This window comes from Mastomys coucha, unplaced genomic scaffold, assembly GCF_008632895.1.
Source record: "Mastomys coucha isolate ucsf_1 unplaced genomic scaffold, UCSF_Mcou_1 pScaffold12, whole genome shotgun sequence".
Taxonomy (NCBI): domain Eukaryota; kingdom Metazoa; phylum Chordata; class Mammalia; order Rodentia; family Muridae; genus Mastomys; species Mastomys coucha.
This window is the reverse complement of record NW_022196894.1, coordinates 32109564-32133984: the sequence shown is the minus strand read 5'-3', so window position 1 is coordinate 32133984 and position 24421 is coordinate 32109564. Positions and strand designations below refer to the sequence as shown.

The window sequence follows — 24421 nt, the reverse complement described above, 5'->3', positions numbered from 1 at the left end:
TCTCTCTCTCTCTCTCATACACACACACACTCATACACACACACACACTCTCCCACACATACACTCTTATACACACACTCACATACACACACACACACACACTCATACATACATACTCTCTCCTACACATACACTCTCATACACACTCTCACACACACACTCATACACACACTCTCCCCCCACACACACTCTCATATACACTCTCTCACACACACACTCATATACACACACTCACACACACTCACACACACTCTCTCACACACACTCATACATACTCTCTCTCACACACACACTCATACACATACACTCTCTCACATATACTCACACACACACACACACACACACACTTGCCAGACTATCTCGTCTTTTTTTTTATTGTCTATGTATAGGCACAGAGGAAAGGTAGGATAAAGACTGATTAAACAAAATCCCATTCAGTTTCTGCAGAAGTGAACTCTTGAGCAGTGTGGAAGGTGGTGAAGGTCTAGGGTGAAGAAAAGGGAAGTGGGAAGTAGAGGACATCATGATGTGTTGGCAAAAAGCTGAAACACTCAGGGAGATTTCTGTGGTTGGCCTCCCACGTCTCCTCTAATCCCTTCCAGGGATTCTGACCTTTTCTCCCAAGGAATTATGTGTCTGAACAATGACATTTTAAGACCTCACCTGCCTTCCCATTCTGCTTCCCCAGTGCTGCAAGTAGGAACACAGTCTAACTTGAAATTGGGAATTGGCCAGATTGTGTCTGAAGCTGGCCAACACCAGCCACAGTCCTCTTGTCTTCTGTGGGCCCCAGGACATGGTAGGGCCCTACTTTATTAGGCTCATGATTTTGTGCATCAAGTATTAGACAGAACAGTGTGTGCCACCTCTGCTTACAAGACCCGGGGCCTCCGAGAGCCGAAGGTGTACGTGTACATGGAAAAATGTCTGGGGCTGCAGTTATACCTGTTGCTATAGTAGAGATAAACCACTTGACACAGAATATTTTACCTCAGGTCACCAAAATATGTGGGCATTTCTCTCCACCAGTAGCCAATTAATTCTGATCTCCAGGGGACAACATTCAATTCTCTGACCAGGAGACAGTATCAGGTCACATGACTTAAAGACTTCAATTCAGAAGTGCCTCCCTTCAAGGGCCACATGGAAGCCCCAAGTTGGAATTTGTGTTTCTGACTACTTGGCTGTGAACTGGGGTTCTCATGACCTCCTTAGATCTGTCCACAAGAGGAGCTCGTGGAACTCAGAGAAACTCCGGTATTTGATTATTACAAAGGATTTTACAAATAAGTGGGTAACTATAAGGAATATAGGTCAAAGCACTGAGAACAGAAGGTGATACTGCTTGGGAACCTCCATTTCTTTTCCTAAGAGCAGCATCCTGAATGGGTCATCCTGTAAGCTGGGATTTGATGTAAGCTTTACCATGTGATACAATTGATTGACTCATTGACTATTGGTGATCAATTTAAGTTTCAGCTACCCTCCCTACTGCCATCGAGGGCTGGCTGGGCCAAAAGTCCCAACTGGTTAATCATGCTGTGGCTTTTCTGGTAATAATCTCCCTCTTCCAGAACTATCTAGAGGATCATTCCATGCATTTCAGAAGTTGTATGTCTGTAAGTGGAGACAAAGATGGCTACACTTTTCATAATACCATGTGGCTCATATTCATCCTGGATAGCCCTTTTGCATTGTATCTACTGGGGCCAGAACATCCATTATGTGTTTTTCTGTTTAGCTTATCTAGTACTTGGACAGAAGCAGCTGGCTAGCTGGCCATCTCGGGGTGATCTCTCTTGATAACTTGCCTGGGCCTTTTCCCACCTTTGTGGTCTCAGTGTGGCCAGGCTTCTCGAGAGTGGGTTGGTTTTCTCTAGAGTGCTTTTAGGCTCTTAGACAAAGAATCTAAAGCCTCCAAAGTTCAAGAATATCCCTTCTGCTAAATTTACTTAGTCATGTGAATCACAGAGTCCTACCTAGATTGAAGGGAACAGGAGTTAGACCCTGTTTCTACCTAGGAGAACCAGTGAACAATTTAGCTTTAATCTATCATAGCAGGTGAAACTGTAACTCAGGGCAAGAGGCCCGTATGATTGCAGGCGAGCACCAAGGAGTCTTTTGTCATCAGAACAGTGCACTGGTTGTCATAAGTAAATTGTTCCTCTTTTAAAAGCCATATGCTGAAGTCATGGCTGTATTTGCAGATACAGCCTTTAAGAGGTGCTTAAGTTAAAATCAGGCTGTTAGAGTGGACACTGATCTAATATAATTGATGTCCCTATTAATAGAAGAAAGCAGACTCACGAGAAGTCGGGTGGGTATGCAGATACAGCGAGAAGACAACTGTTTACAAGTCAGGGAGTGGCTCTGAGGAAACCAAGCTTGATTGTACCTTGGTTTTGGAGTTCCAGCTTCCAGACTGTCAAAAAATAAATGTCTATGAAATACTCAACTTGTGTTATGGATGGTGCCATACAGATGAAAGCACAGGTGTCGAGTTCACTGGGAACTAGCTATTTTTTTTTTTTGTCTTGAATCTCATATGTATAAAAACCCTTTCTTCAGAAGATTGCCAAAATACATACTTCTTTATGGACTTAACCTAGTATCTATTGACCCCAGAACTGCATTGTCTTCAGAGTTATCTCCCAACATCTCTTGGCCTGCTTTGCTTGGTGTCAGCCCCCATAGGCTGCTCCTGCAGGGCTCCTTGGTCATTGACTCATGGTTGAGTTTAGTGGATAGAAGGCAGCAGTGTGATATTGAAGATAGAACGAAGGGGGAACCGGGTCTCGCTACCTGCCTCCCCAGATCCTTCGTTTCCTGTGTGAAGAAACCAGGCTGTGATCTTCTAGTTATAACTTCCACAGTGTGGTCCTCTATCCAGTGTGGTTGCTGGTACCCCTCTATCCTGTCACCTGGGCAGTGAGTTTCCTACACTGGACTTCCTGTTTTAAATTTTTGGAGTAATCTTTGTTTTTCTGCTTGGACCCTGAGTGATATGCTTATTTAATATTTCTAATTTAAATACACACCTACAGCTCTGTGTTCCTTAGCTTACCCCCACAAACTTCTCTCTTCAAATAGAGTCCATTTTAACATTCATCCTGGAATTTCTTTAAACTGCAGTTTCCTGCATTTCTAAAAGAAATAAAACTAAGTGAAAAATTGCAGCCATTCAGTCTGATTTGTTTTGATAACATTTAACCTTTGATATACTTTCTTCCTAATTTTTTGTTTCCTATTTTTCACTTTCCCAATATTTTTATGCCATCTTTACATAGTTAAGCTCACAGAATATATCTATTTTTACATTCTGTCTTTTAGCTTGGCATTTTATCATAAGCATCTTCTCACTTATTTAGAATTCCTTATAACATCACTTTTAACTTATAAAAGAATCAAAATACTAGAATTATGGAGGATTCTGACTTAGGAGTTTCTCTACTCCAAAAGGATGTGCCAATTCTATTTTGCATCTGTGTCTCTAAATCTGGTTGTTTAGCAGCCGTGCATTGAGGGATTGTGAGGCCTGCCTAGAAGCCAAGAGTGTATGAATGAGGCAGTCAGAGAGAAGGGGAGATCAAAAGAAGTCAATTACTTGGTGAAGTCCTCAGGACTTGCAGTGTAATAAAAAAGCAGAGAGATCAATATGAGACTTACTGGTCCCCAAGTCTCTTCTCATGGCATGATCTGAATAGTAAATGAGCCATGGGTCTAGAGAAGAAGAAAGATCCTTCAGGGGAAGGGAGGGGTATAGGCTAGTTAGTGGCTTTTGGGTCAGGCAGCCTTGTTAGTCCTGGCTCTGCCTTTTCTACCAGCCATGTGAGGATAAGCAAGCTGGGAGCCTATACTATTTCCTGCTTCATGGATTGAAATACAACACTCAGAAGAATAATACAGTCTTATTTATTCCCCACATGATTAAAATTTTCTCCCAGGTGAGTGTAGAAGTGAACCTCCATGAATGAAGTGGTTGTTGCCTGGAGTCACGAGTTCATCTCCATGTTACTGAAAGCACAGACAACCTGCACTCTGAGAACGGGGAAGCTAGCTAGCTAGCATCTGTGTTAGATTCGGAAATGTATCTCTCAGTGCAGTTGAACCCAAGGGCACCAAGCTGGCGTGTGGCTCAGTGTGGCTTCTCAGATTGCAGCCTGGCCCCATTCCTTTCCTGGGCAGGCTCTTATCTGCAGCATCGTGGGAGGAGAGGTTGTATGCTGTGGAGATGTGAAGCATGCTGGGGAAGGACACACGTTGGAGGACCCTGAGCTGACTGCTGTGCATTTTAGAAGGAGATGGCAGTAGCAGTAGGGAGGAGAGTGAGGAAGTGCTAAGTGAGAGAATGTGTGTGTATATACAGTTGCACATTGCTGCAAAATGTCTGTGGCCCCAAATGCCTTCGGGTGTACTTGAATGGTGGACCTGTGCTAACAGAGCAGAAGCCTTGGAGAGGAAGCTAAGACTTGAGATGACACACACACTCTCAGGCATGGCGGCCATTTGTAACTCTGTGTTAAGGAGCTTACCCAGGAAACCAAGGCCTTGTTCTTTCTCTCACAGAAGAACATACCCTGCTCAAGGCCTCGTCTGTGATCTGTTCCTTGGGAAGCTGCCTGCCCTAACCTGATAGGATTCAGTGCTGGAAGGACCAAAGGATAGAGCAGATAGACTGATTTGTCAGTGGGTGGGGCTTCTGAGGAGCTGACCTATCAGAAAGCTGCAATAAAGCCTATTCACATATGGAGCCTTCTCTTGACATGGCTAGGATGGGAAGATGGTCCATGTGGACTCACTTACTGTGATTAACCTGTCCTGAAGGGGCAGAGAACCCAGAGTCTCACTGAGTCACTGACTCTGCATGGGTGATTCCTGAGTATAGAACTGGCTCTACAAGAGCTCATCTTCTTGGCTTCTATTCAGATTTATCTCTCAACTCTACTGTTTGGGTAACAATGAGAAACTGAGTTTAGAGGCTGAGCATAGGGTACCTTGTTCATATTTCTACAGAAAGGCACAGCTTCCCAAAGCCTGCTAATGCCTGCCAACCAGCCAGTGAAATCGAATTTCAGACCCTCACACCCAACTTACCTGGACACCCAGTGCACTCATGACTGGGTTCTTGTCAAAACAAGCTCCTTGGAGCAGAAAGGGAGGGGACCGGGGACATTTATTTCACTGCTGGCTTTCTCTGTAGAACTTGGAATTATTTCCCTATCTGTCCACTCAGAGTAGGTGTTTGCCGTGCTCTGCCTGTCTTACCTGAGATCTCCTGAATCTGCCCCTCAGGGAGACCTGGTGAGTATGGCTAAGGCCAACATCCCTGATTCACATTTATTCCTAGCCTGCTGAGAGTCTCCTCTCAGACTGAAGCGTGAGTTGGTGGATCTATCTTGGATTCACAGCTGGGGCAGAGGTGGTTTTAAAGGCGGCTTGAAAGTGCTTTGCCAAACAGGACTTAACTGTAGTTCTTGTTGAAAGTGCTGATACTAAGGGAGGTTGCTGTCCATTCCAACTCTCTAAGCATTCAGACAGAGTCAAGGGGGGAGGGTGGGGTGAAAGAGGGGCCAGCAGTGACAGACAATCATTTTTTAAATAAGCTGACATCAAAGAAATTCCTCAGGAGCACATTCTTCACAGATTGTGTGTGTGTGTGTGTGTGTGTGTGTGTGTGTAAGTAGGTCTTTTCTTTATTTCTGAAGGCAACAGTAATTTCCTATTTTCCTTGGTTATGTATTTATAAGTCTTCATTTCATTTCTTAGTTCCTAAATGCATACACACATGAAATATATAAACTGCATAAATGTTTGCATGACAAAAAATAAATCACACCTACTTAGTGATAGCCTAAAGCAAAGCCCGTTGTAGACAGAGTCATTAGACTTCTGTTTGTAGAAATTAGTTATCATCTGCTCAATTGTATTTCATCATGGAGGCACCTTGACGGCGACAGCAGTGAACGCCGGATGCATCCTTACTCTCTTTGCTGGGAGTATGTCAAGCCCTTGCTAAGTAGACTAGAAGGCAGGTTCTGACATCACACCTCCTCATAGGTTCAGAGATGGACGGAGGCTTATGGAGTTCAATTTTCTTTTATAGAGATGGGGTCTTAATATGTACCCTCTGCGAGCCTTAAACCCCATCATCCTCCTGTCTCAGCCTTTCCCAAGTGCTAGTACTAGAAGCAGACTTAGCTGTAGTTAAGTACCTTTATGAAACTCTTGCAAACCTTGAAGGGCAGAGCCAGGATTTAATGTAATCACTCTGTCTTAGACTCCATACACAGATAACACTGAATGTTTCCTTACTCTCCCTGCTGGGAACCCAGGACATGGCCCCAACGCCATTCATTTAACTACCCTTTTAGTTGTTGGGCATTTGTTATTAATTTTTTAAATTATAATGTCTGCTTTTGATACAAGGTCTTGCTATATAGCCTAGTTGGCCTTCAGTTTGCAATTCTCGTGTGTCTGCTTGCCGAGCTCTGCGAACACAGGCATGCACCACCACAGCCAGCTCAAGGGTCATTTCTTATTACAAAACTACTGCCAACAGTCATAAGACTCTATCTCAAAGGGAGAAAAGTATATTCCTGTGGCATGTGGCTCACTCTTTGCATAGATTCACAGTAATTTTCTCTCACTAAGTTTGCCTTACATTGTTCTGCTGTCTTTGAACAATATGGGGTCCTGTAGATTTTTAATGGTAATTCTTTCCCATATATTTGATGGTATAGACCATCCAGCCCAGAACTATCATCTCCATGGCATGTTAGGAAGACAATCTAATTCATTGCCTTCTCAGGGATCAGATAAAGCAGGACTTGTCCTTTGTTCCCATTCCAGTCCCTCACTGCTGAAAAAAAAAAAAATTATCAGAAGTGTCCTTATCTGTTTTTCTTGCAATTCAGTTTATCTAAGAGTTCTCATCTCTCCACTAATTATCTTCATTGTACCTTCAGAGACGTTCCGTGCACAATCTCTTCTACCATCCCTTCCTCCTACTCGTCTCCGGTGTTTCCCATCAGTGTCACCTACAGCCACTTCCAGGTTCACACTGATTCAGGGTCATTCTCTGTACCCAGACTCAGTTCTGCAGGCTCTGCGTGTGACTTATAAGAAGCAGTACTACATTTCTATAGACCCAGAGCAGCAGACACACAACAGTGAAGCCTTGCTTCTCTCTTTAGTTAGAGTTCAGGCTTTCTGCCACGTGAGAGGAGGAAGGTTGACTTTAGATAGAGGGGTAACTTCGCCTCTCTTACTCCTCAAGGTGAGTTCACCTCAGGAAGTTTCTAGAATGCGATGCTGAAAAGAGCAGGCATAGACCTTGGCTAAGTCTGAGTTCGATTCCACACTCTGTAGTTGTTACCATTGCCAAATTCCTTAACTTCCTACAGCCTGATAGTCCTCATCAGAAAGAGGGATAATATCTACTTAACAACTTTATTATGATGATAAGATTTTCAGAAAATCTATGTCAAGCCCTTGGCTTTCCACAGCATGCCTCACAGTAAGTACTCTGCTTTATTCCCATTAAAGCCTTGAAGATGGGAGGGATCAAGAGACAATGTGTATTCTAATGCTTCCCTGGGGAGAGGGCAAGCTGGGAGTTCCCTGGCTGAGCTACTGGAGCCTTCTTTCAGGGAGAGCACATCTCTGAAATACAAATGCATGACCTCCCCTGGACCAGGAGTTCTTGCATGAATGTATATAGCTCCCTGAGGGGTTTTTGGGAGACTCTATCCAACTTCTATAATTGCATGGGAATATGGTGGCTCTGTGTGTATGTGCAATTTACAAGGACAAAAGTCTTTGACTTCCATTAGAGTTCCAAATAGGCTAGTGCCTGTGGAAGGTTGAAACCATTGTTCTAAGGTACTCATGGATACTGCATCCTTTTTCTGTATCGACAGCAGCTGTGGACTACATAGGTAGGACTGAAGGATTGATATCAGAGCCATGGAGAAGGTCATGGGGCTTCCTGATGCCATAATCCGTGTAATGAGTTAGTGCTAAGAGAAAGGCATGACTGTGCACCAGGGGTCAAGGAAAGGTATGGAGCATACCTAAGCAGCTTACTAAAGCTCTTATAGTCCTAATAGAATAGAGAGATGGGACTCTGTGCAGCTAAGGCTATAGATCATGGGCGACTGTTGCTCTGATTCTCTGAGTGTGGGACCTCAGGATCTTCAATACTACAGTACATTCTGCTGTTCATTCTTGGTTCTTCCCGGGTGAGCCTTGGCTGACTTCCCATTTCTCTGCTTTGTTTGCAATATGAATCCTGCCTGCTAGGATTCTTATTGGCTGTTGGAATAACAAATTCAAGATACCTGTAGATGTTGTGTCTAATGTGGGCCAGTTTCCAGGTACAGTGTCTTTCTTCTGTGAGGTCTCACAAGGCAGAATGGACAGGCAAGATCTCTGGCTTCTCTCTCATAAGGGAATTAAACCTAGTGATGAGAACTTCACCCTCATGACATAGTCTCCTTGCCTTCCCACACACCTTCTAGAAATACAGAAAGATTACATCCAATGCCTGGAACTCTGAATCCTTGGACATTTTTTCTGAGACCTTTCTGAGTCTACTCTACGAGGCTCATCCTACTCTGAAGAGTGGGTGTGGAGAAATATGTGGCCAGTCCTAGGGAGGTAGTTCAGTGGCAGCCTGCTTGCTTAGCAGATCCTGGGATCAGCATCCAGCACCTCTGGAAAAGGAAGTTAAAGATAAGAAATGTACAAGGAACAGTAAAGACCGGTGTTTTGTGTTTACCTGCTTGAGAATTATTTATTGAGAACTTCACACTGTGCCAGGCACCATGTCAGATGTTGGGAAAACAATATTGTGTTAGACAGCCCATGCAGAATCATATGTGGAAGGAGAATAGAGCCACTACCATGAAGTTCCCTGCATGCTCTACTGTAGGAATGTCGGGCTATCCTGAACAATATGAATCTGCTACAGCATGCCTTGCAGATAGCTGTAGTTCTAGGAGGAGTTCTAGATATGGGTGGAGTAAGGCAAAGGAATAAGGGTGGTCCCAGGAAGGCAGGGTTTACTCTTGGGTTGGCTGTTTTAGTTCCTCCTCTGTGCATGGATGCTGGTGAGATTTGAAGGTTCTTGATCTTTTCAATCTTGCATGGCATTTGATTTCCCCATGACCAGTCTTTTCCTTCTGTAGACAAGGAAAAGGAACACCATAAGTGGAGGGGAGCAGCAGCAGGCAGGCAGGTAGGCAATAAGCAATGGTTGAGGAGAGGTGCAGTGGAAAGATCAGTTGGCTCACTCTAGAGGACTGGGTCTGAACCGCATCCTAACACTTCCTGAAGGCACCTGGCAGGTCACTCTGCCTCTCTGACACTTTCTAGCTTAGTCCTACCGATAAAGTATAGCTACAGTGAAATATCAGACTGGTGGCACAAATCAGCATTTACATCTCTGTTTGGGAGCCCAGAAAAGTATGAGCTCAAGACTCTGTATCTGTTAAGGACTTGTTCTTCCTGCAGAGAAACTCCTTCGTGATCTCACATGGCAGACAGGTGCTAGTCCCAATCATGTGAGCTTCACTGTCATGACTCAATAATCCACCTTGCAAAGATGTTGCCTTTAGGTACCTTCACATGGAATCAGGATTTGGGGGTGGAGGTATGTATTAGTCTATATCACTTGCTCTATAGGACCACAGTGGAGAATTCATGAACTGATGTATGTAAGCGTATCTTCACGTTAAGTAGATGGGGACATGTGTGGGAGTCTGAGGGGTTTATAGGAGTCTAGGATGTGCTTTTTTCAGAGCAGAAGGTCAAGAGCCACTGAATATACTCCTCTTAGGGCATTAGGGTCCTTGGTCCTTCTAATTTATAAATCTGTGTATGTGGCACACCAGCCATATACTTAATGCCCATTTCTTTGCTTACTATACAGAGTAAATACTCAGGAAGACTATATGACACATAGGATAGATATATTGGCATCTATAAATTAACAGGAAGGTCTTCTATTCCTAAACAAAGACAAAGTCACCCAAAGAACACGTTATTTACTGTTCCCTATTCTCTCTTCTGGAATGGGGCTAAGATCCCAGGAGGTGCTGCAGCCATCTTGTTACCAATAGATTAAGACCAAGGATGGCAGGTTAAGAAAACAGCCACCTCTAATGGAGTGTCCGCTCCACACTTCTTGTTGCTTATTACAAATAAGTTAGCCCACTACAGTATTGCTATCTGTGTCTCTCAGCCAAATGTAAGCCTTCCTGATATAGACTTTGGAGGTCTGGGAGGTGTCAGCAGAATTTGGACTCAGAGGGTGGCAGAGACATGCTTGGTGCTGGCCCTTCTTTCCCAGAGGGAACAATGGCTCTCCTTGACTCCATCTGGATGAGCTCCTGGACACTTCAGAGTCCTGGCACTTCTCTTAGAGGACTGGGGCCTTGCATATGTTTTCTTTTTTAAAGTAGACACTGCCAGCTTTTAGAGCTTTTTCCCTTTCTGAAAAAGATCCTTTTGGAAAAAAGAATCAAAACCAGGGATTTCAAGTGGTGTTCTCATCACAAACCATTATAAGGTCTTGTTGAGCTGAGGCCCTGCTGGGATTTAAACAGGTGAGTGGGTGTGGGTCCTGTTCTCTGAGGTGCCACCCATCCTAGGTGCTCCCAATCTGATGGAGGACTCTGAACATGAGAAAGCAACAGAATTTGGGATGGTGGGCTCCTGGAGAATGTGATGCTGAGGGTGGGCAAATTTATTTGAAATGAAGTACATCCATAAACGTATTTGGGAATTTGGTATCAACGAACTCCTGCTCCTGGGTTGGAGAATCTTTGCTGAGGCTTGAGGGCTCATATATAAGTAGTGAGTCTTGGCTCTGTAGCTGTGATGTGGACCAGCTGGAAACTAGGCTCTTGCAGTGGGCAAGCTGCAGCCAGCTGGGGCCCAGTGATGGGGCCAGGCAGGCCAGGTGCAGGGATGGAGCAAGAAGTGTTTCCTGTCACATCTCATCACTTACACCCAGTGCTATCTCCTTCCTTTCTTCACATTCAGGAGAAAACACAGCAGCTTTGGTGCTAGATATGTGGGAAGTGTGTTTGGCATGTTTTCAGTGACATGAAATGATTCTGAAATTTTAAATTAGGGAAAAATCCTCATCATGGAGATCTGGAACCTTCCCTCTAGGTGAACAATCTTGAAAAAAATAGTGGATCTTTCTGGAATCCTTTAGCCAGAGCTTGGACAATGTGGTTTTTGCTAATGCCATTTGCCCTGTCTCTGGTTGGTTCGTTGACAGATATAACAAGGCCTCCCTAGTACTCTTGGTTTTATTATGTATCTTTACTGCTCACATCTCTTGTGTTCTGGTAAAGAACGTAGAGTTGCTGCCTTAATTCTGAGAATCTTCCAGAGTCTCGGTGGCTCCTGGTTCCACCATGGTCCTCTGATGCTGTCCTGCTGCTGGCTGGCTGGCTGGCTGCATTTCATTTCCAGGGTGTTGTGCCAGCTGGCAGGCAGGGCCAACAGACCTCTCCAGTCTCTGCTTTGCTTGGTTCTTTTACTCCCTGACACATTCTGGTGGTAGCTTGAGTTCCATTAATGTTTTATTGCCTGCCCCTGGAGCCTGGATTGGGCCCCTCTGGGGAAGTCCCTTTTCCTCCTTCCTTCTGGCTGCAGCAGGCAGGGGCTGGGGAGATCATTTCCTTTCCCAGAAACCAGGCGTCATCTGTCATCCAGCTTCCAATTAGCTGAAGCTCCGTGCAGCAGTTAGTTTGGAGGTGCCAGTATTCTTCCTGACCAGAGCGGGAAAGTGCCCAGGGACAGTGACAGGCTGGCTTGTTATACTGAGCTGAATGGCAGGTTTCTCATTAACCCTTTCTCCTGGGCTCTTTAGCAGAGTTTTGGGCCAAGATAGATCTGGTTCCTTTATGTTCACTGGCAGGGCTGGAAATTAAGACCCAGGGAAACTGGAAGTTTGCTCTTGTCGTCAGTTTGGGGCTGAGACAAGCTGAAACCAGTGTCTTAATGGAGTGGCTGTTGGTGCCTCTCCCTCAACTGACCACTGTACTTGGTGGCAGCAGGAGTTGCCATGGCTGCCGCTGCTGGAGAAGGGAACTTGAGGGAGCCAGGTGGCAGCTAGTGTTTCTTCATAGGCGTTGGCTTAAGGGCTCCCATAGAAGATTGAGAAGGAAAACATACTAGTAGAGGGGAATAATAGCAAGCAGTTCACGAGGTGGTGGGTGTGTCCCGGGAGCCCAGCAGTTCAGCAGTGAGTCCTATGTGGCAGAGGAGGATTCTGATTACAGAGAGGATTTGCTTGCAAAAACAGCCAGTATTTGGCAATTTAGCCTGCATGCCTTCCTCAGAGTCCTGCTTGATCTATTCAAGCTGCTTTCAAACTGGAGTCCTCTGCATGTTATACTGAGCTGAATGGCAGATTTCTCATTAACCCTTTCTCCTGAGCTCTGTCCTAAGTTTTTCTTTTTCCTAGCGATTCATGGGTCAAATTTATGTAGATTTCTTAAAGTCTTTAATTATCTTAATTATCGTGATAGTTTTGTTTGCTCATATGTTTTTGTGAGTCTTTCGGTTCAGTTCTGGCAAACACACACTTTCCTAGGTTTATGAATGTAAATCTAAATACAGACAACAGAGTCTATATTTTTAAATCATCTCCATGGAATCTAATGATCATTCAGCTTTGAGAACAGCTCTGGGCTGTAAGCTCAAACAGTAAGATCTTTATTTTCACACAGGATTACTCTGCATAGGTGGATTATTTACTTAAAAAGAAAGAGCAAATTCAGGCTGACTTGCCCCCGCCCCAAGTACTCCATAAGCTGCTGTACTGGTTAGCTGCCTATCAGCTCATGTTCATCTAATTAAGAGGCACTTTGATTCAAGAAGGTAAATCTTTTGCCACTGATCAAAGAAAAAATTCCAAATATTCATCTTTGGCTTTGAAACACATCATGTGACTGTTACCTTCTGTTTTGGATTATCTGTGCCTCTATATTAAAATGCTGAGTGAAGTGAGCATGCTTGCTCATTACAGAAACAAACAGGGTTGGTGGGATTGCTCAGTGGGTAAGGGCTCTTACTGCCAAGCCTGAGACCCAAGTTGGATCCCGAGAACCCAGATGGTAGAAAAGTTGTCTCGTGACCTTCATAAGCATGTTGTGGCATGCATGTGCAAACACATATACAAACACAAAATGAATAAATATTATTTTTAAATCCCTAGTTTTTAACTTACCTTAAAGTGGTCTACGATGCCTTCTCCCATCTTTACTTTGCAAACAACTCTTTCCGTTTATAGTCTTCACCCTGACACCCAGCTGAGCTTCCTTCTGTCTGAGCTTGGTCCTCCTAGCTGCATCTCATTAGCTATTGGGAGCTCCCAAGGGAGCTGTCAGAAGCTTGAGTTGTGTGAAGGGGGGCATGCTTCTTCCTCGTCCTTCTGGTCTGCATAGCATTGACCTTTACTTTTGAACTGATGAAGTCTCCAGCCAAGGGGGCATTGGCTTTTTACTATTCCTGAAATTTCAACCAGATAGAGAACTTCTACTACCACATAGTGGGGCCAGAGAGAAAGCCTAGGCAGTGATGTTTCTAAGGAGGGAGAAAAACCCTGATAGTTGTGTTTGTAGCAGTTGCTGATCTCTATTGTGTACTTATGTTGTAGCGACTTTCACAATACCAACCTGTTTATCAACCAGCTGGGGAAAAAACTCTGAAAATAAAATTGTCTCTCTGCTGCTGGCATGAGCAGGCTCTAGGCATCACTGGGTGTAGTTAGCTGCTTTGGGGAGAATTCCAAACAGGTATGGTGCTTTCCCCAGATGAAGAGCATCAGTGCTCTATTTGAGGTGCTGTCAGAGTCCACAGGGGTGAAAGACAGTCAGAATCAGATAAACTGCATACCACTGGAGACCATCACTCCATTCCTGTTGAAGTAACTGGGGCCACAGAGTCTAAGATGCCTTTCTTTTTAACTGTTGCCAGCAGAGGGGCATGGTAAGGGGTAGTCAACTGGTTTCAGGGCCCAGTGCATACTATAGAGTGCTAACTGCAGGACTCACTCAATCTTGTTACTCTCTGACTCCACAAAGACCTTGGATTCGGGGTTCGTTCCAGGCACATCAAATACTATGTTTTAAACTGTAGCAAGCACAATGAGGTTCCAGTCCTCAAGAGATATCTGTAGGTGTGTCTTGACCAGAGTGACTCGGGTACTGGAAGATGCAGATCCATACATAAAAGGCTTTGTGCATATACTTTAGAGTGGAATGGACTTGCTTTTAGATCCCGACTTCATCCTTTTCCAGCTCAGTGACCTGGGGTAAAGCTATTTGATCTCTCTAATCCTAGGTTTTCATCCATTAAATGGGAGAAATAATATATACCCCTAAGAGAATGGAAAGGAATGAAAAACATGCGTGTAAAGCACCAGGGAATATATGCCTAGCTAAGAACCTTCAGTAAATGGCTGGAAGGCATCTATAATTCCAACAAAGGAAGTCAGAATGGAGCCACAGCCAGGAAGGTTTGGGAAGCTAGATGCTAAAATTCGGAGTTTTGTGATGCTTTATTTGCAAAGCCTGCTGCTGCCTCAGCCGAGCTTTCCACAGACAGTGAACTATGAGGCTGGGCATGCGCTTCTCCCCAGTTAGGTGCCTATGACATGGACAATAGAGCTTTCAAGTCAACCCACATCCTGGCCATTCAGTGTCCTCAGAACTTTCCACTTCCCAGTCAGAGGGCTTGCCCTTTCTCCTAGAGGCTTGCAGCACAATTATCATGCATTGTCTTCAAACTCAAAATAACTAGACACACAGCATTCCCTAAAGTTGGTAGGAAGAGGTTTGTTCTTTACTCAAACTCAAACCTTAGTGACTGGAAGGTTGAACACAAATGGTCTTGACTTTGAGCTTGAGATGCTGGGATTCTGGAGGGCTGCCATGCCTTGTGAGCAGGGTGACATTCACTTGAAGACAAGTGGGATGGATTATAAAATGAAAGAGATGTCTTCACAGAACTCAATGTTATAAACCTAATAGAGAGTGTGTAGGAGAAACTGGACTATTGCTAGGAGAGGAGCTGTGAGCAGTGGTGACAGGGGGCTTTGGTTCCCTGTTTGAGGGGGACACTCTGTTGTAAAAGAAGATGAAGAAAGCCAGAATGTAGGGGTTTTATATGCTCAGGCTCTAGCCCAAAGAATGCAACGTCAGGTTGGAGAATACAAAAACCAAGGAAGAGGAGGGAAGGGAAATGCCCTAAATTGTTTCAGACTTCAGAGCCGTGATGGGCGCCACCAGCCTTCTGCTCTGTGTGCCATAGGGACTGTCTCTGTGAAGCTGGCTCTGCAGGCCTCCTTTCGTATATTTGTCCACAAGGTGTAAGCCTGATGGACTTAGAGTTGGGAACATTAGAACTAGTCCAGTTCTTCTGTCTGCACTGCTCTAAGAAGTTTCTACACCTTGGGGCTACTGGATGCCACTGAGAACCCATAAAGACAGGAAAATGTCTAGAACCTGTGAAGATAGAAAGAAATACTCAGAAAGCTATAGACTTGCAAATGTAACCTTATTACTGGACAAAATTGAAGAATCTCAGGTTTTACACTAAACAGCAGCAGTTACCTTGGGCAAGTCACATAACCCTCTGGTCTTTAGTTCACTTATCCATAAAGGATGTTCTCATAACATCTCTATGGAGTTTTTCGGTTCCAAGTATTTCATCCTTGTTCCTTTGACATATCATGATTGTGTTTGAGTCCTATCCCATTCTTTTTTGTCAGACATCCCAGACTTTTTCCAAGGACAAAGGGTTAAGAAGGTAGAATTTGGAGTGGAATGGGTATTAGCTCATATCTTGCTGTTATTGCTAAGAGTCAGATAGCCATAAGCAAATTTTCTAAGTTTTCCATGTCTCCTCCTCTCTGCTGTAGCATGCTGATCTTTCATGAGCTTCTACTTAACTGCACAGGGTTCTTTCAGGTTTAAATGAAAGAGCATAAGTAAGACACTTAGCTTAGTGACTAAGAATCTAGCAACTTCCTGGAAAATGCTGGCTTCTCTATTTTATTGATTTTTAGAATGTTCTTCTTCTACCCCTACATTCTGCCACCTCTGGAATCATGTATCTCATAGTTTATGGTTTGGAGTAGTTTAATAAGTAGATTTTTTTTCTTTCTTAATGGTACAAAAGCTAATGATGCATTTTACAACCCATTAAATGTGGCATTTCCCCAGTGTGATTTTACCCCGAGGGTCTCATTTCTCCACTGGGATGCCACCTCCCCTAACTTCTTACAGGATTTATCTCTTCTAGAGCAAAGCAAAATTAGGGAAAGAAACAGCTGGTAAGAGACAGTCTCAGCCATCATCTTGTCTGGCTTGTGTGGCTTAATTTTTACCATTGTTGTAATTGAAGCCAGGGAAAAGAGGAATATGGGAAAGACTTAACAGGAACCTGATGTTTGGATTTCTCACTCAGAGTTCTCTCACTCAGGCCAGCAGTTCCCCCATTATGACTTGGTTGTGCTGATGAAGCTGGGACCCAGTTGGATAATGAGTATTTCTAAACCTATTTATGGGTTTTGAGGGACACATTTCCATGTCAGTGTCCCAAGGCTGAAAAGACTAGATCATGGACCAGTCCTCTATTTTCACACAGAATCATAGAGTTTCATAGCAGAGCTATAATGCTCTCACCTGAGCAATAGATGGATTTGCAAGGCACGATGCTCTCTGGAAGCAGGCTATTTCCTCCTGGTTCTTTGTCTGCATTTTCAGGAGCTGACGGCATGTGGATGACTGTGTCTTCCATTTGAATGGTTTCTGCAATCTGACTGCTCCCAGGTTTGCACAGCTGAGCCAAGTCACAGATCAATCACACAATCCAGACACGTCATCGATCTATTCATTCACTCTATCTCCTCGCCCTGCTAACACCTGCCACCTATTAGGCATAAGTACACATGCAATTCCAGTTAATAGTCACAATAGCTTAGAGAGGTTACCGGCACATACATTTTGCAGATGGTAAAACTGAGGAACATGGTGATATTTTAAGGACTTTGACTTTGACATTGATGAATCTTCCAGGTGAAGAATAGTGATGTGGCATTTATGAGCAAGGGAGAACTCTATAGCTGTAAGAAAAAGTCTTAATATTGAAATCACTGTATGAAATGCTTTATACTATAAACTGCAAACAAATACAGAGTCTAGTAGGAAAAAAATCACACTGTGTGTGATTCTAGTATTGTAGGCTGAGGCAACAGGATCACTGTGAAATTGAGGCTAGCTGGAATACATAGAAATTCAGAACAGCCTCGTCTACAGAAGTAAGATACCATCTCAAAAACAAAACAAAACAAAACAAAAACAAACAAACAAACAAACAAACAAAAGTTCCCTGAACCTCATTAGCTCTCGGCATTGATGGTGTTAGCCACTCCTTACTGAGCCAGAAAAATACAGATTGGACCTTTGCCTAGTCTCATGCATCATCAGAACTTCCAGGGTGTGAGAATATACAGGTAGTCTAGTCTTTTCCTGTCTTCTGTAAATAGCAAAATTTTTCTCCTTCAGTTTTAGTGATTGGTTATGTATATTTTAAGAAGCTATGTTGATTGAAGGCTTTATGTCTAGAAATTTCTGAAGTGTATTTTTATTGGTAATTTAAAACATCGTCGATAGAGCAGAGCGAGCACAGTCTTGCTTGCAAAGGGCTTTTTCTTTTACTGGGTCCCTAGTTCCTTGAGTCCTGTTCTCTGCATTGGACTGTGGGCGTCTGAAGCTACTAGGCAGGTTGCCTGTCTTTAGTATGGTAGCCACAGCTACACCCACTCAGTTCACTAACTGGATAGAAAGGCATCACAGAACACAAAGATTGGTACAAGGTTTTATGTTTTCCCTGAAAAATTCACTTTCCTTGCTTTGTGAAGATGTGTTTTCCCAAGAGGGAACCTAAATAGTTACCTTCCCATTTAGGCTTTTAGCCATCTGCCATAACTACTGAAGTCCTTGGCTTGTCTGTCAGCAGCCAGCACTGTGTTTCCAGTCAGAAAATTTGATCAGCCTTCAAAAGTTAAAAAATAATCCTTTTAAAATAAAATAAAATAAATAAATAAATAAATAGGGCATGAGACAGAGGACTCCTGCTTCTTCCCTAGGTCCGTGTGCCTAAAGGAAGCCATGCCGTGCCCCCCTGGATGCTGTGTCTGTGTTTTATAGTTCCGAGTCGTTATTGGCTGAGCTCTGGTTGATTTCATCCAGTTATTTATTGTACTGGACACTGACTGACCTCAGGGGACTCTGCCTTTCGTGATGAGTCTGTCCATCTATATCAGAGCAGCTAAGAGAGCCCTGATGCTCTGTTGTCTTCTGTGGTCTCCAATACAGCAGCTAGTGGGCACTTTTAATGTGACTAATATAACTAAGGAGCAGAATGTTAAACTTCACGTAACTGGAGTTGTAAAAGCCACACATGGCAGGTGGGAGAACTAGATAGCAGTGCTCCATAAGACCATCAGTCTGTCCTTATAATCCACCATGCACATAGCAGTGGCGGGACACTCTTTGAATCATGTGCATGAAGTAGAGAAGACTGAGCTGTAATTGCAGTGACTCAACCTGTGACTTCGAGCTCCCTCCCAACACCAGTCTCAGGTTTCCTTTCTGTAAATGAAACACTGGAAGCTTCTGGAGGACTTTGTGTCTCTGATACCTAGAGTCTGATGTTTTGATCCTTGATGGGGCACTCTAGAATGGTGTATTTTGTCATAGTTTGATGCTGCGTGGGGGAGGACGTCTGTTGCCTCCACTTAGCTCACTGCCATGGGCTTGGATGTACAGCTATTTCTGCATTCAGAAAGTGGGAGGAGGTGATAAGAAGAGAAACGTTCCTCCAGGATCCCTGGGAAAGCATTTGGTGCAGGGTAGGGATGCCTCCTGGATGGGGGTGGTACACTCTTGAATGTGGTGTAGAGGTTGAAGCATGCATTCAGTTACCAGAATAGAAGCAGAGAGGGCTGGACTAGATGAACAGTCAAGAGGGTCTTCCCAGGTCTGGCCTGTTTTATTTCACCTGGTAGATGATCTTGGTATAGTTTGTGTTGTCTCAAATCACTGGGTTCCATTATTTTTATGGTCATGAGCCCTTCCACTACTATACTGATGGTATTCTGTTGTAAATCTGTTCTCCATCTTATTTATCCTTTCATCAGTTGATGAGCACAGTTTGCTTCCATTTCTTGGTTATTGTTGAGCAATGCTGAGATGTACCTGGGAATGCAGATATCTCTCTGACATACTGATTTCCTCTCCTTTACATTTATAGCCAGGATCTTAAGGTAGTTTGTGTTAAAAAGTTCTAGGAACTTCCATACTGTTTCTCATAAGGGTTAGACTGATTTATAATCTCACCAACGACAAGTATTCCCTTTTCTCTGTATTCTGATCAATACTTGTTATCTTTAGTCTTATTTTTTTTTAATTTAATAATCCATTGACCCAGTTTGTACTGTGTATAAACTTTTGTTCATATGTGTTAGTTATTCTGAGTGTTGTCATCCATACTGGAGCAAGGTAGATTTTTATTTGCATTTCCTTCATGTTTGGTAATGCTGGCCACTTTTCATTGTTGGCCATTTGTATATTTTTTTTTGAGGTGGGTACAGCAAACTGTATTGATGGTATTCAAGAGAGTAGGGAGGGCTCCCTAGGCCCCTCCTGTTATTATGGGGGTCTGGGATGGAATTTGTGAGGGAGGTGCTCAGTGTTGGGGGCTGAGCTGGGATAGGAACTCCTCAGCAACTGAGGGCCTCTCTCTTGCTCTCAGTGTCCTTGCTGGGGTGGGTGGTCCAGGGTTTCTTACTCCTTGGAAGCCATGTAGGCCATGAGGTCCACCACCCTGTTGCTGTAGCTATATCCATTGTCATACCAGGAAATGAGCTTTACAAAGTTGTCATTAAGAGCAATACCAGCCCCCGCATCAAAGGTGGAAGAGTGGGAGTTGCTGTTGAAGTAGCAGGATACAACCTGGTCCTAAGTGTAGCCCAGGATGCCCTTTAGTAGGCCTTCAGATGCCTGCTTCACCACCTTCTTGATGTCATCATACTTGACTGGTTTCTCCAGGCAGCATGTCAGATCTACAACAGATATATTGGGGACGGGAACACGGAAGGCCATGCCAGTGAGCTTCCTATTCAGCTCTGGGATGAACTTGCCCACAGCTTTAGCCACACCAATGGATGTAGGGATGATGCTCTGGGTAGCCCCACAGCCATCAGGCCACAGCTTTCTGTCGGGGCCATCCACAGTCTTCTGAGTGGCAGTGATGGCATGGGCTATGGTCATGAGCCCTTCCACTATGCCCAAGTTGTCATGGATGGCCTTGGCCAGGGGGGCTAAGCAGTTGGTGGTGCAGGATACATTGCTGACAATCTTGAGTGAGTTGTCATATTTCTTGTGGTTCACACCCATCACAAACATGGGGGCATCGGCAGAAGGGGTGGAGATGATGACCCTTTTGGCCCCACCCTTCAAGTGGGTCCCGGCCTTCTCCATGGTGGTGAAGATGCCAGTAAACTCCACAACATACTCAGCACCAGCATCACCCGATTTGATGTTAGCAGGATCTCACTCCTGGAAGATGGTGATGGGCTTCCCGTTGATGACAAGCTTACCATTCTCAGCCTTGACTATGCTGTTGAATTTGCCATGGGTGGAGTGATATTGGAACATGTAGTCCATGTAGTTGAGGTCAATGAAGGGGTCGTTGATGGCAACAATCTCCACTTTGCCAAGTGCAGAGCAGAAGGCAGGCCTGGTAACCAGGTGCCCAATATGGCCAAACCCATTCACAGCGACCTTCATCATTTTGTCTATGGGACAAGGCTGGCATTACACAAGAAGATGCAGCTGTCTCTGGAACAGGGTGGAGCAGAGAGCCATTTGTATATCTTTTGAGGAGTGTTATTTAAGTCTGTTTCCCATTTTGAAATCAGTTTATCTGCTAGTGTTTTGAGATCTTACCAGACTGTAACCTCCTCTGAGATGTGTCATTTGGAAATGCTTTCCTTCATTATTTAGAGCATCATTTTCTTTGTTGTACAGAAGGTCTTTATTTTTTTCTGATCCCATTTGTTTAGTTTTGCATTTGTGTTTTGTGCCTTTGGGAGCATGTAGAAAAGAGAAGGAGAAGGAAATAGATGAGAATTTTCAGCCTGTTCCTTCCCTGCCTTCCTCCCTCCCTCCTCCTTGTCTCCCTCCTGCTCTCTTGCACTTTCTGCCTACCTTCTCCTTTTCTGAGACAGTTATTTTAAGGCTCTCCTCAAGTGTTCAATCATCCTGCCTCAGCCTCCTGACTTTTGAGACTACAGAGACACACTTTTGTTTACAACTTGACTATTCATATGTTCTTTGTATATTTTTAAAAAGTAATCACTTTGATATATGTTCAGGGTGGAAAGTTTAAAACTATAGACAAGTGTAAGGAAGACAGCTACCCCCTGACCCCACAGCCCAGAGGCCATCCAATTATCGCTATCTGCATCCCATCAAAGCCCCAACTCAGAAGTTAAAAAGTAGTTGACTTGATCATTCTTACCCGGTTCAAGCCAACACACACAGTGCTTGTATCATCTGTATCCCAATGTTTACTTTACAGACTGGGGGTGTTACTTCTGTGAGATAAAAAAAAGGACTTAAATTGTGTATGGCTATTCCATTGGTTGTGTTATCTAAAAATTCTCCTTTCACAGATCCTTGGTAGACTCCAAAAGAGGATCCACTAGATACTTGTTATACCCACTGTCACTACTTTGAGTCCCAATACAAAACCACCTTCTGGAAAGGTACAGCAATTTTGCTTCCCCTGACAGGGAGAGGATCAGGGAGGTAACCATGCCCAGGGCAGCTAAGATTCTTACCTTCTCCAAGTCTTATGTTTATGAAGTAAACTGTCTCATTGTTTACAGTGTGTTTCTTTGAGTATTAATTAAGCTGGCTATCTTTCCTTATCTGTTTCCTCCTTCTCTGAAATGTGTGCTTATATTCTTTCCAAGCCATTCAAAACAGTGAGAGATCTTCCCGGCTCCTCTCTCCTGCTTCTTACAGCTGCATTCTCCAGCATCTCATTTTCTTGGTTAATTTTGTTCATAATCTTAAACATTTATATAGACAACTTTGTGTTAAATGGTCGACATTACTTTTGTCTGTTCCACTTTTTAATAACTCTGGTTTTAAAAATACCTTTTAAGATCTAGCAGGACAAGTTCAACCATTATTTATATTTTTCTAAAACACAGTTAAGTACTTGCATGTATTTATTCTTCTAGCTGAGTGTCTAGTTGATATTCCTGCATTCATACATAGCATGCACTGGGATTCACTTAGCAGGCATTTACTATGATAAACGGCTCGTAAACAGAAACATGTTGACTTTATTGAGTCCTTAACATTTCAAACTCTTGATGCAAACTCTATTTGTATCCATGGCAAATCTTTGATATTTAATGAAAAATGAAAAATTTTTATTACTTATTTGAACTTTGGCTCTATTAGCTGTAGAACAACTTTATCTGTGATAAATGGTACATTTTTATTTGCTGCAAAATTGCATCAGAGTGAACAGATGTATAACAGTTGTCCTCAGCTTTAATGTTTGTCTTTAAAATGTCGTTCACAGATGTTATCATATCCACAACTTAATTATTAAACCTTTAAACTATATAAAAGTCTAAAGACCCTGTATATGAAAGATTAACATACAAATAAAGAAATTTATTTTTTTATAATTCTGACAATAAATAAAAATTAAACATAGAAAAACATTTAAAAACATTAATAAAATTAGCAATAATAGCATATTTCAGAGATAATCACTGTGTGTGTGTTATCTGTATGTGGTTTTTATATAGACATAAACTCATATTTATGCAAATGGAATCAGCTTACACCTTCTATTCTATAATTTGTTTTTTTATTCAACTAACAATATACTGTGGTTTATACAGAAGTAGTTATTCTTAGTATTATAGTTAGCAGCTGCTTTGAGTGGATAGATCTTTGCTTATGTAACCAATCTTCTGTGGTTAAAAATGTAGTTCACTCCTGTTATTGCAGTAGTAGAAAGCTGTGTGAAACATCCTAACTTTACAACATTAAGCTGATCTGGTCTTAGCATGTAGTCTGTGTATGGGATATATATATACATATCATGAATGATACAGAATGAACATAGAAACTTCGTGGCCTCTTGGTTCTGATAAGGAATCCCCCACCTGTTTTTTACAGAAGCTGGAAAAGAACAAAGTAGACCAGATGTAGATGCTTTGCCCAGATTACTGGGGACAGTATCGAGATTGTTTCAGAGATCACTCAGCATATTATCTGAGCAACTTTTGAGTTGATGTTCTGGTAGCAGGCAGATGTTAGGGTCTAAAGTATGTGTTCTATGTGAAGAACAACTTAACTGCTCTCATTTTCTTTCTATGACCCTCTTCACCACTGCCTGACAGTTCAAAGCTAACCAAGGGAAAGACCCTTAGGACACGGGCTCCCTCCAGCTTCCTACTCTTTTCTCCTGCAGACAGTTATGGTCTCCTGTGGGGCTCTGAAGTTGCCTACATGTAATGTCAGGGCTTCCTCATCTAGACAGTGATTCTGCTTTTAGAGTATATTGTCAGTAGGCATGCTTCTCAGACATGTCTGCTGGACTACGTATCTGTGTGGAACACAGATTCCTAGGGGCAGAGGAGGACTGGAGATAGGAAAGAAGCAAAAAGGCCAGCACATGGAAATGTGGCCATAAAATTTCATAGAAGCCATGTAATAGAACCTTGTGGGTAATATCACTTACAGACATGTTGTGGGAAGATGGCATGCCCACTTTTGCTCTAGTTCTGTGAGTTACTCCATTCATTAACATTGTGCCACTTTTTGGCCTCTCTCCTGATCTTGGCCACTTGCCAACTTGTGCTGAGTTCCAATCTTTGTTACTCTGGAGGAGGTTCAGGCCATAAGAAAACTTGCTCTGACTTCAGTGCCTTCCCATTTTCCTGTCCTGTCAAAGACCTTGCTGGAACTCCCACAATCCTTTGCCTCTGCTCTACTTGTTGATGCTCCCACAATCCTTTGCCTTTGCTCTGCTTGCCGATGCTCCCACAATCTTTTGCTTCTGCTCCATCTGCTGCCATTTCATCAATGGTTCCTTTCGTGGGCTACAGTTTTGCCGGTTATCTTTCTGTGACTTTCTGAATATTTCCCCCAATATTTCTGTAATGTGTTTCTTATATGATATTGAAATTACATGTCTGACTCCCCCCCCCCACCAAACCAAAATTTCCCTGCCAACAGGAACCTTATATTATTCCCACAATAATGGTAACTTTGCTTGGCACATACACATTTTTCAA

The 24421-nt window shown here is 43.3% G+C and overlaps 1 protein-coding gene and 1 pseudogene across 22 annotated transcripts in view; one reads left to right on the top strand and one right to left on the bottom strand.

Moving 5' to 3' along the window:
• Kalrn (kalirin RhoGEF kinase) overlaps positions 1-24421 on the top strand; it is a 604914-nt gene that overhangs the window by 147344 nt on the left and 433149 nt on the right. The window lies entirely within an intron of this gene.
• LOC116085849 lies at positions 19875-21171 on the bottom strand (annotated as a pseudogene).